Consider the following 13406-nt stretch of genomic DNA (forward strand, 5'->3'; position numbering starts at 1 on the left):
TCCCCGCCCCGTCCTCACCGTCGGGGTGCTGAGCCCACTGTGGGAGCCGTGAGGTTCCCCGCCCCGCCCTCACAGTCGGGGTGCTGAGCCCACTGTGGGAGCTGTGGCTTTCCCCGCCCCTCCACTTTACCAAACATGGTGTCCTTTTCTAGCAACTGGTCTTTCCTGATGATGTGTATGAAGTACGTGAGAGAGTCTCACCATCCTTGGTTCTAAGGATCGTTCTGGCTGCTCTTCTATAAAATGGTGATTAGAGTACCTACCTCATAGAGTAATGAAATGTAAGTGATAATGTAAATGTACTTTAAACGGTGCCTGGCACATGCCAAGTGCTGTGATCACTGTACTTTCTTAGCTTTCTCTTAGACTCGGAGATCTGTTTGTGACCCAAGTCAATAAACAGTTACTAAGTTCTAAGGAGCTCTGGTGGCATAATGCCTAAGGCACTTGACTGCTAACCAGAAGGCTAGCGGTTCAAACCCATCAGCTACCCCTCAGAAGGAAGGTTGGGCAATCTACTTCCTTAATGTACTGCCTCGGAAACCCAAGGAGGGGTCACTATGAGTCTGGTCCAACTCGACGGCACATAACAATAACAACAAGTTCTGAGGAAAAGTAAATGCTATTCTTTTGTGGATAGTCTTTAATAAAATGGAATAAAGAAACCAAGACCACATCTTCTTTGATAGGTTAGCCTGTATTAAAGTTATTTTGTTTTTGTTTGTTCTCTACAGTGATAAGATTCCTTTCACCATGACATTTCTATTCCTCCTTATAACCAAAGATGCTCTAAAGAAGGAATGTTCCGCGTCGGAAACCAGTTAAGCAGGAAGTAGCTCTTCTGCTCAATGAATTCATTTGGCAAGTGCTTTCCCTTGTGATTCTTTGCATCCTGTGAGTCAGGAAGTCCCAGGAAGCTCTGGGAAGGTGTGGCAGCCAGATTGCAATGAGGTAAAGGGAAGCCACTTCCTGCCCAATCTCCCCCAAAGCCCTTCCTGGCCCTCACAGCCATGCCCAAGATGGGTGGAATGCCGGCTTTTTCTCTTTGGCAAGGATGACTTGGTGCCACTAAGAGACGCCGTAGAGCTGACTTTACCCCCTTCCACAGTGCTTACCTGGAAAGCTCCAGAAGGTAACTTGGGCAAGAGAAGGGCTCATGACAAATTTGAGTCAGGGTTTCAATTTGTTATCAGGCCTTAAATACCATTTAGCATACAAAAATGACAGAACCAGTCACAAAGAATAATAGATCTTTCGGGGGTGGAAGGCAGAAATCTTTTAAAGACATTTTAACACATGCAGTGACTACTTCCAGCTAGCCACATGCCAAAGCTTATAGCCACAGCCACAGATTATACTTGGTGACAACTCTGGAAATTGCATAAATAAGAAAAATGCTCACCTAGGATGCATTGGTATCCAGGATAATATGAGAGAGAATCTTTTATAAATGATCAATAATTTTAAAATGAATAGTGACATAGGAAGAAATTTACAGCCTCCCAAAATAATTACTTGGAGAAAGAACAGTACTCTTTTTGACCAAAGCCCATATTTTCATTTTAAAACAGTCCTAATGCCTTATAGCTGCATGTCATTTGCAAATATTATATAGACTCTAAATTTCCTATCTAGACTGGAAACTACTGAGGACTGTGTGTGTGGTTTTTATGTATAAATTTTTCCATTCTGCTCTCTACCATCAAGCATATTTCTATTCCTTTCTTTGAAATATGCAAAATATCTCCAACTGCAGCATGCACTTCACTCACTTCTAATCAAGGTAGTAATTTGAAACACTGAGTTGTAATCAGTAATAGTTGACTTGCTTTTGGTAGAATTGAATATAATTGCAATTAATAAAATGGGACTATTAGAAATGGAAAATAAGTAGGGTCTCGAATGTAACTTCATCATCATGTAAATAGTGAGCATCTTTATTACAAAAAAAAAAAAAAAAACCTCACTGCCATCGAGTCAGTTCCAAATCATAGTGACATCTCCTTGGATTTCCAAGGTGGTACCTCTATGGAAATAGATTGCCCAGTCTTCCTTCCAAGGAGTGGTGGATTTGAACCGCCAGCCTTCTGGTTAGCAGTCAAATGTCTTAGGCACTATGCCACCAGAGCTCCCTCTTTATTACCAGCACATGCAAAAAGAATGGGCAAAACGTCCTTATGCACAGAGAGCTTTGGTTGCAAAGATTATATGTTTACTGGTAAGAAGGGAAGTTTTCTGAATTGATGGCCTGGTGAGACTACATGTTGTTAAATGCTGTGAGTCAATTCCGACTTGTGACAACCCCAAGTGTGCAGAGCGGAGCTGCACTCCCCAGGATTTCCCTGGCTGTGGCCTGCTGAAGCCCCTGTGGATGGGTTTGAACCACCAACAGAACTGGTGACACCCTGAAATGTGAGGCGTGATAGACAAGTCCTCAACACTGTAAGTTTATGTTCTTAATGTTTATTTTTAAATTATATGTTGTTGTTGTTATGTGCCGTCGGGTCGGACCCAACTCATAACGACCCCTCCTTGGGTTTCCGAGGCAGTATCATTACGTAGCATAGTGCCTAAGGCACTTGACTGCTAACCAGAAGGCTGGCGGTTCAAACCCACCAGCCACTCCTCGGAAGGAAGGTTGGGCAATCCTACTTCCGTAGTGATACTGCCTCAGAAACCCAAGGAGGGGTCGCTATGAGCCTGGGCCGACTCGACGGCAAATAATAACATAACAAGAACATCATTACGGAAGTAGATTACCCCGTCTTCCTTCCAAGGAGTGACTGATGGGTTTGAACCGGCAGCCTTCTGGTTAGCAGTCAAGTGCCTTAGAGAGCTCCCAAAGTATATGTTATGCCCCATTTTATTTATAAGTATCCTTAGCCACTTCCTGGACTTCTCCCATTTTTCTTAAGCTGTACCTTTGGGTCACTGTGAATCAGAATCTGGTTGGGTTTGGTTTTATACCTTTATATAACCAACTCTTTAGACAAACCCACCCCTCTGTATGTCAGCATCCCATCGTGAGTGAAGAATAACAGAGCATGCACAATTGTACACAGAGGCCCAGCTCTGCGTGCAAGCCAGCTCCCTGTCCAATCAGAAGGGCACTTTACGCCATTTCACAGGGATATACGTATGTATAAAGCATGTGTTTCTCTGTCAGGATTTTTTTTTTTAACTTTTCCATGTATGTGGTCTCAACAGAAGTTACATGGCTCTTTCACCTGACAGCTCCTATAGTCTTTATGGTACCCACGCTTGAGATTTGTTCTAAACCTGAAACCAAACCCACTGCCATTGAATTGATTCCTAGTCATAGCAACCATAGAGGACAGATTAGAACTGCCCCAGACAATTTCCAAGGCTGTAGCATAGTACCTAAAGGCACTTGACTGTAACTACAAGGCGGCTGGTGGTTCAAACCCACCAGCCACTCCTGGGAAGAAAGGTTGGGCAATCTACTTCCATAGTGATACTGCCTCAGAAATCCAAGGCGGGGTTGCTATGAGTTGGGTCCAATTGGATGGCACATAACAAATCTTTACAGAAGCAGACCCCTCATTTTTCTCCCACAGAGCAGCTGATGGGAGCAGCTGGTGGGTTCGAACTGCTGACCTTTTGGTTAGCAGCTGAATGTTTCAACCAGTGTGCCATCAGAACTCCTTGGGATTTGTTCTCAGCAACCATAAATCCATTGTGGAACAAGGCAAGGAAGGAAGAAGAAAGAATGAATAAAGATCCACAAAGATGCACACACCAAAGTCCACTGGCTGATGCTGAGCAGTGCCTGTTTTCTAAGGTATTTTGGGGGTGGATGGTACCTCTTCTCTGTTCTACACCCATTTTTCTTTTCTTTGAGTTCCCTTATTTTGTCTACTCTGTGCGTGGACTTTTCCAACTCACCTTATTCTTTACCACTCATGTAGCATTGTAATCAGAATTCTATAATAAAAAGTATCAATAAATACTTGAATTGTTGCTTAGCTCAAACATACCTACTATCGTGAGGATGGTGCAAGACCAGGTAGTGTTTCGTTCTGTCACAGATAAGGTCACCGTGAGTCAGAGCCAACACGACAAGTTTCTCGGCAAGTTTTCTGGGTGTCCTTTTCACCCTGAGCTCCACTTTATATACTTGTGGGTGCTAATCGGGATCTGACCACACTTTGCCCAGTCTCAGAATGTCCCTTATTATTCCTGGCTTCTTACACCATACCCTTGACCAATGGTTCCATCCCATAATGATTACACATGTCATTCAGCCAACAGAGTGACACCCGTTGGTATAGCACATTTCAGTGTACAGAGTAGTTTCATTTCACTGTCATAGTTTCATTTCACTCTGTGAAGTAAATATTACTCTCTCATTTTTTATAAGAGGCAGAAGCAAAAGATGGAGTCCTGTAATATTTGACAAATGTTACGGACTTATATCATCAATTTCTTACTCTCATTATCCTTCTCTGTGAATGTTCACACTGATATCAGTGTTGTTGTTGTTATTGTTACGGGCCCTCGAGTTGGACCCAACTCATAGCAACCCCTCCTTGGGTTTCCAAGGCAGTATCACTACAGAAGTAGATTGCCCAACCTTCCTTCCCAGGAGTGGCTTGTGGGTTTGAACTGCCTTCTGCTTAGCAGTCAAGTACCTTAGGCACTACGCCACAAGAGCTCTTACTGATAACAGTACAAAAGCATAAATTGCATGAATGTAGAGAATGTGCATTTTCTTCAACTAAATCTCTGTAACATTCATAAGCCACAGTCTTCCCTTGTCTTCTCTGATGCCATGGTTTTTCTCTTCCCTTTGGTTCTTTCTAAGGAGCTCTGGTGGTGTAGGGGTAAAAGCATTCAGCTGGTAACCAGAAGGTCAGTAGTTTGAACCCACCAGCCACTCTACAGGAGAAAGATGAGGAAGAAGTCTGCTTCCATAAAGACTTACAGCCTTGGAAACCCTATGGGGGCAGTTGTACTCTGCCCTAAAGGGTCACTGTGAATTGCAATCGACCAGCCACTCCTCGGAAGGAAGGTTGGGCAATCCTACTTCCGTAGTGATACTGCCTCGGAAACCCAAGGAGGGGTCGCTATGAGTCGGGGCCGACTCGATGGCACATAACAACAACAACAACAAGCATGGCTCTTAGTCATTTTAGCATTTTTCTCACCATCTTTCCAGCCTTCAAATGCTGAGTTTGCATCCAAGGCTCTCCTTTTCTCAGTCTACCCAATCTCCCTCAGCTATTTCTTTCACTTCAGCATTTCTAAGCACTGATGGCTTCTAGACCTAGACTTGACTTCTGACTTCTTAGCTAAGACTTGGCCCTGCATGTCCAAGTGCCTACCAAACATCTGCAGTTAGCTGTCTCACGGTGCCTCCAAAGCTACAGAACTCACCATCTTCCCCCACCACCCCATGCTCCTGCTTCTCTATCCTGTGATCATTCTACTTGATTGACCAAAGTAGCACCCTGGAGGCAACCTCCCTCTCTCCCACCAAGACTTCCCTGGAATTCCTCTGTTTCCTTCACTCTCCTGACATCTCCCCAGGTCAGACAATTGTCCTTTCTTGCCTTGATAACTTCACCAGCTTCTAAGGGTCTCTGACCTCCAGGATTATGCTCCCCTATCCAATGTCTATGCAGTAGTCACAGTGCTTTTCTAAAAAGGCAAGTCTGGTCATGCCACTCATCTGCTTAAAACTCTTTGACGGCTCCCCATTGCTGTGGGGAGCCTGTGGGTCTGAGAGCTTTGAGGGCAGCAGCACCTTAGGCTGTTTATAACGACAGTGTTTTCTCTCACCAAAGGCTCTAGTGGTGTAGTGGATAAAGCATTTGGCTGCTAACCAGAAGGTCAGCAGTTCAAACCCACCAGCTGCTCTGAGGAAGGGAGATGGGGCAATCTACTTCTGTAAAGATTTAGGGCCTCAGAAACCCAATGGGGGTCACTGCGAGTCAGAATCGACTAGATGGCAGTGAGTTTTGTTTGTTTGTTTAGGGCTAGAAGATGGGGGCAGTTTCACAGGATAGGTAAAGTAGACAGGTTCTAAGAGGTTAAAAATCTGCTTATTTGGATTATTAAAAAAAAAAAAAAAAAAAAAACAGTTGGATATGCACAAACCTGAGTTGGGCCCCAGTGGGCTTTTTTGGGCTAACAGGCTCAGGTTGCTATGAAGAAGGAGACCACTTGGGGCCCATCAGCAGAGTCCACCTTGGGCTCATTTGTATCACAAGAGGAAGGCTGAATGGAAACGCTAGCCTCAGGTGTGGTCTCAGATGGCTGGTCCAGGCCACTGGGAAGTCCTTAAGCCAAAGGTGGCTGTCAGAGGTGACTTATGGCTTCCAGAAACCGGTCTACCATTAACAGGTACACATCCTGTGATCAGTCACTGGCTGGGGGAGCCATGGGAAGTGTGGCTTGAGTTGAAACTTGGAGGTTGACTGCAGACCACTGTAGGGGACACCCTCCTCGGTTACTCCTTGCAATTGGAGCTATGTAAGGTGCTTCTTACGGCCACCAATGTCCCCCTCTTCCCAAGCTTCATGTGGTTTCTCCACTAGATGTTTTTGTTTGTTTGTTTGATGGCACCCAGTGGCATCTTAATTGTTTTTGAGTCTTAGCATAGTAGATACTTTGCATAGTATCTTTCGTGTAACAGGTCCTCAAATGTTTGCATTCCTGATGCAGAAGTAGAGATATTCAGAATTTGTTTTCTGTTGTAAGAGTGACTTTGTGTAGTTTTTGGAAGGTGTTTATTTTACAGCATGAAGCACAACCTCCAGCCTTAAGGACCAGGATGACCTGCAGGGGCATGGAGGGACAGGGTCCTAGGAGCAAGTGGAGGGTTGGTGAAGGAGAGGGAGATGGGATTGGAGAGAAACCTATGTGGGGAAAAGCAGGTCATGCAGACAAATGGTCAGTCTGAAAATGTCTGAGCAGAGAGAGACTGGAGGTTTAAGCCACAGGAACCAAAGCCAGAGTAAGGGTGTGTGTATGTGGTGTGTGTATGTGGGGGTGGGGATGGGGTGGGGGTGCAAACAGAGGCCGGAGTGATGCTATAAAGCAGAGGCTGGGAGAAACATCCTCTTAAAGATACAGATTCAAGCCTGGATGTAAAGTTGTGAAAGGAAGTTTTATCTGGAAGAGCTGGTTTTTATCTTTTCTTTTTCCATCTATGAAATGACGACTAAAAACGAAAAAAAAATGAACAATATGTGTTAGCTTCGGTTTCAGTTGTACGTATTTCTCTCTAATGTGGCATCTAGTAGGGCCATTTGTGCAGCGTACTTAGCTTCCCGGATCCCACTCATAGAAGGCGATACTCCCGGCCAGCATTCCTGGTGGCTGAGGGACTCTACGTAGAACGCCAGAGGTGCCACAATCCACTCCACTTAGTATGTGAGGGCACTCCCTAGCCTCCACCACAGACTCCAGGACATCCACAGTGTTTATTCTGTACAAAGGTATCCAGTTGTATCAAAACCAAACTCAACTGCCGAGGAGTCAGATCCGACTTACGGAAGTAGATTGCCCAGCCTTCCTTCCGAGGAGTGGCTGGTGGTTAGCAGGCAAATGCCTTAGGCACTACGCCACCAGAGCTCACAATGCTCAGAAGAAAGAACTATGGATTTATTCGTCCTGCAGCAGGAGTTGGGGAACCGAGAGGACACTGTTGCTCTTGTGTGCCCTCTAGTGGATTCTAACTCACAGTAACCCTGTTGTGACCCTGCGGGACAAAGCAGAACTGCTCTGCGAGGTTTCCTAGGGTGTCATCCTTAAGAAGCGAATCGACAGCTCTTTCTCCCAAGAGCCACTGGTGGGTTTGAGCGCTTAACCAGTGTGCCACCAGGGCTCCTCTAAGAGAATAACCAAAACACAAACCCATTGCCATCAAGTTGATTCTGACTCATAGTAATCCTACAGGACAGAGTAGGACTGCTCCACAGGTTTTTCCAAAGCTGTAATCTTTATGGAAGCCGACTGCCACAGATTTCTCCCACAGAGTAGCTGGTAGGCTCAAACCACCAACCTTTTGATTAGCAGCTGAGTACTTATGATCCTACATTGCCCTTCCTTTGAGCTGCGGGGAGTCCTTGGGTGGTACGAGTAGTTAATGTTCCCAAGTTGGCAACTGGAGTCCACCCAGAGGCACCTTGGAAGAAGGGCCTGGTCATCTCCTTCTGCAAAACCAGCCATTGTGAGCTCTGTCCTACAGAGCGGCTCTCCTCTGACGCACCTGGGGCGGCCATGACTCAGAACGAGTCAGAGTGGACCCAGCAGCCCTTGGTGAGCTAGGCGCTCAGCGGCCGCACTGCCACCCAGCTGCCAGCTGCGGGGCGCCAACTCTTTCCAAACGTGATTTTAGACCCAATCAAGAAAAGAATCTCCAGGGGGATAAGAAGGATGTACAAGAACTATCACCACCTGGAAAAAAAGAAAGAAAAGAAAGGAATTTCTCTTGGGGTAAGAATGTTTAAGGAGTTCATTCTTTGGCCTCACCCTTTGTTCACCCTGGTGTAATGTACCTTTGAAAGGGCATGGCTGTAGTGACATATTTTCTCATCACAAATTTCACCCACACTTTGTAATCTGGTTTATGGAAGAAACCTGTCAAACAAGAAATGTTACAAGTGGTAAGATCTTCCAACAGGCACTTACCCCAGAGAAAGCCCGCTGTCTGGGAAATGAGAGTGCCTGCTCTTTGAATGCAGGAATTCATCAGTAGAGTTGTTGCAGCTGCCGTGCAGGTGGCCCCAGAGTCATGGCGACGCCTTGCACAATGGCACCAGACACTGCCCAGCCCTGCCCTGCTCCCTTAATTGGTTGCTGATGGATCATAGAGTTTTCATGAGCCAATTTTTGCTAACAGATCACCAGGCCTTTCTTCCTGGTCTGTCTTACTCTGAAACATCTGAAACCTGCTTAGCATCATAGCAACTCGCCAGCCTCCACAAACACAAGGGTGGTGGCTGTGTATGAGGTGCTGTGGCCGGGAATCAAACCCGGATCTCCTGTATGGAAAGCAAAAATTCTACCACTAAACCAATGGTAGGTTAGCTTCTAGCATCTTGGTTCCTTGCACTGGCCATTATCAGTGTTTGAAGTGACTTTGCAATGTGTTTTCATTTCCAAAAAGAAACCACAGCTTTATTAGGAAAACAAACAAAACCTCATTAATAATAACTTTAGAGTTTGAAACAAACAAACAAACAAAAAACCAAACTCGCTACTGTCAAGTGGATGCTGAATGGATAGAGTTGGGAGGGAAGGGTCAAGAAAGGAATCTTTGTTTAGCCGGCATGAGTTTCTGTTTATGGGGATGGGATGTGTGGCAGTGGCTGTTGGTGATGGTTGTATAACATGATTGACATTATTGACTCCATTGAATTATATGGGGGAAAAGTATCCAATTGGTAAGTATGTGCTACTTACATGTTTACAACAATTTTTAAAAAATGGACCGGCAGAGCACAGTGGGGAATGTGGAGATGTTGAAGAAAATCCTTTCCTTCTCCATGAGGGACAAAAAGACTGAAAATAAATATTCTTGGAATGAATAATTCTGTGGTGTGATGAATTTCAGTTATAAAATGGAAATAAAGAAAGAAGAATGCCCTGGTCCTAGATAGAAGGTAGGTCAGAAAGCAGGAGCCCTTTGGACTGGCCAAAGAGCAGGGGCAGAGGGGGTCAACTAAGATGGACCAAAGGTGGAAGTGGAAAATACTAAAAGTAGACTTTTCTGTGAACCAACTCTATTTTCACTTGGGTGCTAAAAACAGAAACTGTGAATAAAGAACTTAATTGGTCTGTTGTATCAATCGGGACAATGGTTAAGACTAAAAGTTCATAGGATTTCTTTTTTCCTGTGTGTATGCCCTGTGAATATAATTTGATACTGTTTTGTACTGTGATGTTCTATGGTGTGATTTTGTTTGGGCTTAAATTCAGTATGGCAAGTGGGATGAAAATTTTGTAAACTCCTCTAACTTTTACACCTAAAAGTTTTTATAGATTTCTCCTTACTCAAAAAATGTATATTGACTGACATACGAATTTCTTTCACTTTAGGTCTGTTTGTTCTCACAGTTTGAGAAAATAATATCACACCTCTCTTGAACCTCTTCATTGCATTACTCTTTAGCAATAGATACACTGGGACGGAGCAAGGCTGGGTTCCACTTAGTCTGTTGTTTCTCTTTGGTCTGGCTTTTTTAGGCAGAAGAAATTTTATTTTAATGTATATATTTTTTTATTTTCCAAATTGTCACAAAGTGCTAAAAACAAAGTAAATAACTGGACTTATACCTCAAATGAAAGCTCATGGAATTAAAATTAGACCACATAACCAGTGAGCGATAGAGTTACTTCCTTAAACTTAATTGCAAAGAGAGATAAGGAAACATTCATGCTTTCAAATGTATGGTACTGTGGTAGTTATGTTTGTGTGTTAACTTGGCTGGGCCTGGTTGAGTGGCTGGGCAGCTGGTGGTAGTTATTCCCCATGATGAGACTGGCAATCAACTCCATGGTGGGATCTACCACAAGCAGCTGAGTAGCTGCCTTTGGGATGTGGTCTGCTTCCTGTATAGAAGGAGAAGCCTTGGGGATAGTCTCTAGCCTATGGCACACTTGGACCCTGCGTGTAGCCAAGTCATTGCTCAGCAGCCTGCCATGCTCTGCCGACCTTGGGACTTACAATGGACTTAAAGTTAATGGCCTGCCATGTGGTTTGGTAACATCCAGACTGTGCCTTTTTACTTGTCAACCTTGGGGCTTCTCAGCCTCAGCAGCCAGCAGCTGAATGAAGAATCGCCTCTAGCTCCCGTGGGCTGGGAGCAGGAAGCAGAGCTGGACCCCAAGGTTGAGGGGCTTTCACCCAGCCCCTAGAGCCTGCAACTTTGAACTTGGACTTAAAGCCTCGAAACTGTAAGAGAATAAACGCCTGTTTGTTAAGGTCATCCCATTTATGGTATATATTCCTGTCAGAGCGGCACTAGGTAACCACAACAGGTACCAACGCCTGTGGTTCATTGACAGGAGAAAGAGGCTGTAATTTGCCAAAGGCCCACATGCCCTGTGTGGGTGTGGCTGACAGGACGTGCCCTCTCCCTGGCTGCACCGGCACGTGCACAGCAATTCATCATCGGATGTGGTTAAGGCAACTCAGAAAAAGGGAGGGCGATTACTGCTCTCCAGAGCTCAGCAGCATAAACACACGGAGTTACGTCATACGTCTGTCAGGTTATTGGGTCAGATGAGTTAGCCCACACACTGACATGTGGAATGGCCATGGACTCTGCCTGTGGTCCTCTTGCTCACTCTGCACATCCTTTAGGTGACATCATCCGTTCAGTAGCTTTGCTACCTTATGGTGACGCTACAGAGCGTCTGGGTGTGGAAATGGTTAACATGCTCAGTTGTTAACCAAAGGTTGGAGGTTTGAGTCCACTCAGAGGCACTTCAGAAGAAAGGCCTGGCAATCTACATCTGAAAAAACCAGCCATTTGAAACCCCACTGAGCACAGCTTTACTCCAACACACATGGGGTAGCAGTAAGTCTGAGCTGACTGAGTGTGGTAACCAAAGGGGTAATTTCCAGCCCTTTGTGGAGAGAAGATTGGCACTGGTTGACCTCAGCATCTCTCTTTGATTGGCCTGACAAGAAGTTAGCACACAGTCTCAAATTAACCCAAGGTCCTTAGGTGAGATCAGCATAAGTAGGCAACTCCCAGGAGCAGCTACGCTCAAGCTAGAATATTTGCCCTCTGCTTGCAAGACTTTTCTTATTCTCACCTTAAAATAAACAAACAAACAAATAAATAAATTTATTTATTTATTTATTAATTAATTTTAAAGATCCCAGACAGTACTCACTAAACTACAGCATAGATCATTATCTACATTAACTATGTTATGCCAGTTGACCCAGATGTCCCCTGAAACTATGGTCCTTAGCCTTCAAGGCCAGTAATTCAGTCCTTTGAAGTGTTTGAATATGTCTAAGAAGTTTCCATAACTGTAACCCCTATATGCTCTATTATATATGTGAATATACATGCAGCAATCCAAATATGTGTATACAAAAGCCCACAATTATACCTATTTATGCACATGCAGGCACTCCCATATGCCCTCCCATACCTATATAGCATATATGCATGTAGAAAAATTCATAATCATACCTATATATGCACATTGTGTACTCCCAAGGAGGGGTCTCTATGAGTTGGTTCCGACTCGATGGCACATGACAACAACAACAATGGCTAATGAAGGAACTCTGGTGGCACAGGGCCTAAGGCATTTGCCAGAGGGGCTGGCAATTCAAACCCAGCAGCCACTCCTCGGAAGGAAGGTTGGGTTGTGGAAACAAAGAAGAGCCACTGCACTGCAATCGAGGCAAGTGCACCTGGTGTGGTGCCTGTAGTCATCTTAGGACGTGACACAGCAGAGACACACATTTCTACAAAGCTTCCTTCCAGAAGACTTGTGACATATGCTAAGAAGAGAAGTGGGCCACTGGGACAGTGGCTCAGGAACTCTGCTGCTGCCCAGGCAACTCATTTCTGGGAGCTTATCCAGAAATTCAAACACATTCAGAAGAGAATGTGGAACAAGGGATATCATTGCTGATGTCAGATAGATCTTGGCTGAAAGCAAAGAATACCAGAAAGATGTTTACCTGTGTTTTATTAGCTATGCTAAGACATTTGACTGTGTGGATCATAACAGATTACAAAAAGCATTGCAAAGAATGAGAATTCAAAAACACTTAATTATGTCCATGTACATAGACTGTATGTAGACTAAGAGGCAGTTGTTTCATACTACACAAAACATTGTTCCACATTGTACTTTGGTGAGTAGTGACTAGGATCTTAAAAGTTTGCAAGCAGCCATCTAAATGCAAACGATGGGTCTCTCCTCATCCAGAGCAAAGAAGAATGAAGAAAACCAAAGACACATGAAAACAATTAGTCCAAGAGTCAGGTACACCATGCAATCCTCAGCCTATATGACTATGAGACCAGAAGAGCTAGATGGTGCCCAGCTATCACTGTCAACCACTTGGAGGGGGATCTACGTAGGAGATCCTGGATAGAGAGGGAGAACAATGTGGAACAAAACTCAAAATCATTTAAAAAAAAAGGACCAGGTTTGCTGGTCTGATGGAGCCTGATGGAACCACTGAGACTACAGCCCCTAGCTGCCCTTCAGGTCTGGAATTGAACCCACTCTTGTTGCTTCCAGCCAAACAAAAGACAGGCATATGAGCTGAATATTTATATTAGGTAGATACATTCCTTGGAGAGATCAATCATGGGAGAATAGAAGGGCTGTGTATGCACAGGCAGACAGCTGGGGAGGGGGTCAGGGTACATGGAAGGTAAGGACATAGGGAAGAG

Source organism: Orycteropus afer, unplaced genomic scaffold (genome assembly GCF_000298275.1).
Source record: "Orycteropus afer afer isolate SDZICR_OR568_19922 unplaced genomic scaffold, OryAfe1.0 scaffold00226, whole genome shotgun sequence".
In the NCBI taxonomy this organism is placed as follows: Eukaryota; Metazoa; Chordata; class Mammalia; order Tubulidentata; family Orycteropodidae; genus Orycteropus; species Orycteropus afer.